We start from the raw sequence: 2910 nt of genomic DNA on the forward strand, positions 1-2910 counted from the left end.
GGACAGAGGGACACTATAGTTTATCAGCTCAGATACTATCAGTTATTTCCCATTTCTGATTCCATTAGCTGCTCAGTGAGGGTCTCAAGGAGAACTGAAATAAAAAGGAGAAACAAAACAGGATAGGTAAGGTTTCTGAATCACTTAGAAAATACAATTTGAGAATGGTACTGACAGGTAGGATGTGGGTATGGAAATAATCAACAACAGCTAGAGAGACAATGAATCAATCAAACAAACAGGCTTAGGCAGAAAGTTTATTTGATGCAGGCTTGGTCTGCAGCAAGGTATGCAGTAAAGAAAAACTGTCTGCCCATGGCAAAGGCATTTAAGAGATGTTATAATATGGGTGTTATGAAAATGGTCAGGAAGTGTTATGATGTAGAGGTGTCCTGGAACAATTGCAGTAGGGCCTTCAAGTGTCTAGGATAAGCCTAGTATTCATGCAATGGCATTCTTTCCTTTGATCAGAAATTCCAAACTTATGACAAGTTTACATACATAGAAAAACAGTGAATTTGGTACTGAGCAAGAAGTCTGTGGGAGCAAAAAATAAAATATAACCTTGTGTCCACTGCAGGTGAGACAAAATATATAAAGTATTTTATTTTAGTTTGTTCCATGTCTATAATACAGAAATGATTTTGTATTACATAATACAGAAAAACTTGTATTGTTATATGATACAAAATGTGCTTTAGATATAAAGTTGCCCACCACAAGGCTCACTTGGACACCTAACCCTCAGGATTCATGTTGCTTTGGAAGACCATATAACTTTTAGGAGCAGTAACCAGTTGGAAAAACAGGTTGTCTAGCGATGGAACCTTAGGGGTTTATAATTCAGTCTGATTCCTATACATGTTTCTTTCTGTTTGTTGGTTTCTAATGGTGTGACCAAGCCTCTATTTTTAGTTAACGTGAAAGATTACAATGTTTTTTCTGGTTACAGAGTTGTAATGCTACTATCATTCTCAAAACACAGAATTACAGGGTGAGAATTCAAGTTCTAAAGATGACTAGGAAAAACTCAATAAGAAAATCAGGATTTAATGAACGTTTCAACAATAATTGAAAAGTGTGCGTGAAGCAAAAGATACTGTCAATGGAACAAAACGATAGCTTGTAGACTGGGAAATGTGTTGGTTATATGCTTGCTGTATGTTAAAAGAAGCAGAATGGAAGATCCTTGAACTTATTGACACAAGAGACAACGCCCTGAACAGAACACCAATACCTGGGGCTCGAAGGTCAACAATTAATAAATGAGACCTCATGAAACTGAAAAACTTCTGTAAGTCAAAGAGCACTGTCAACAGAACAAAATGACAGTCTACAGACTGGGAAAAATCTTCACCAACTCTACATTTAACAAAGGGCTAATATCCAAAATATATACAGAACTCAAGAAATTAAACACTACCAAACCAAATAACCTATTAAACTATGAGATACAGAGCTAAACAGAGAATTCTCAACAGAGGAATATTGAATAGCTGAGAAATACTTTTAAAAATGCTCAACATCCTTAGTCACCAGGGAAATACAAATCAAAACGGCTCTGACATTTTATCTTACTCCCTTCAGAATGGCTAAAATCTAAAACTCAAGAGACAGCACATCTTGGCGAGGATGTGGAGAAAGGGGAACACTCCTCCATTGCTGGTGGGAGTACAAACTTGTACAACCACTTTGGGAATCAATATGGCACTTTCTCAGAAAATTGGGGATAGTATTTCCTCAAGACCCAACTATAAAACTCCTGGGTATATACCTGAAAGATGTTCCACCAAACAACAAGGATATTTGCCCAACTATTTTCACAGCAGCTTCATTTGTAGTAGCCAGATTCTGGAAACAACCTAGACATCCCTCAACTGGAGGATGGGTAAAGAAACTATATTACATTTACACAATGGAATATTATTCATCTATTAAAAACAAGAAAATCTTGGAATTTGCAGGCAAATGCATAGAATGAGAAAAGATCAACCTGAGAGGTAATGTAGATCCATAAAGACAGGCATGGTCTACACTCACTTCTAAGCAGATATTAGCCACGTAATACAGGATAACCACACTACAATACACAGACCATTAAAATATAAATAGCAAGAAGGACCCTAAGGGGCATGCTTAATTCTCATTCAGAAGGGCAAACTCAATAGACACAGTAAGCAGTAGAAGAGAAGGAAAAGTAAGGGAGCCTATTACAGAGGTCCTCTGAAAGACTCCACTCAGCGGGGGGATCAAGACAGATGTTGACAATCACAGCCAAATTTGGAGTGTAGCTTAGGGATTCTTATGCAAGAATTGGGGGATAGAAGGTCCTGAAGAAAACAGGAGCTCCTCAGGGAGGCCAAAGGAAGCAACAAATCCGAGGTGGGGGGCTGCAGAGACTGATGCACCAAACAAGGACCATGCATGGTGAGGATCATGAGCCCCTGCTTAGATGTAGTCAATAGTCAGCAAAGTCTTCTTATGGGTTCCATAATAAAAAAGGGAGTAGTAGAGCTACCTCTGACATGAACATCACCTTGTTGATCACTTCCCCCAGGCATGGTAGCCTTGCCAGGCCACATAGGAAGAGGATGCAGGCAGTCCAGATGAGACTGATAGGATGGGGTCAGATGATAGGGAGAAAAATCTCTCACTTTCTGGTGACTAGGGGATGGGGGGTGTATGGTAGGAGGGTGGGACAGGAAGGAGAATAGAGAGGCAGCAACAATTGGGATATAAAGTGAATAATTAAAATACAGAAATATTTTAAAAGACAATGAGCATATTACTTATCTCAATAATGTTTCCAGCTTTTGAATTAATTAAAGTAATAAAAGATTAAAAATAATAAATAATATAAAATTCTAAAATGAACCAATATGTGCCGAATGATTTTTTAAGAAAGGTCAT

The sequence above is a fragment of the Acomys russatus genome, chromosome 8, assembly GCF_903995435.1.
Source record: "Acomys russatus chromosome 8, mAcoRus1.1, whole genome shotgun sequence".
NCBI classification, from domain to species: Eukaryota; Metazoa; Chordata; class Mammalia; order Rodentia; family Muridae; genus Acomys; species Acomys russatus.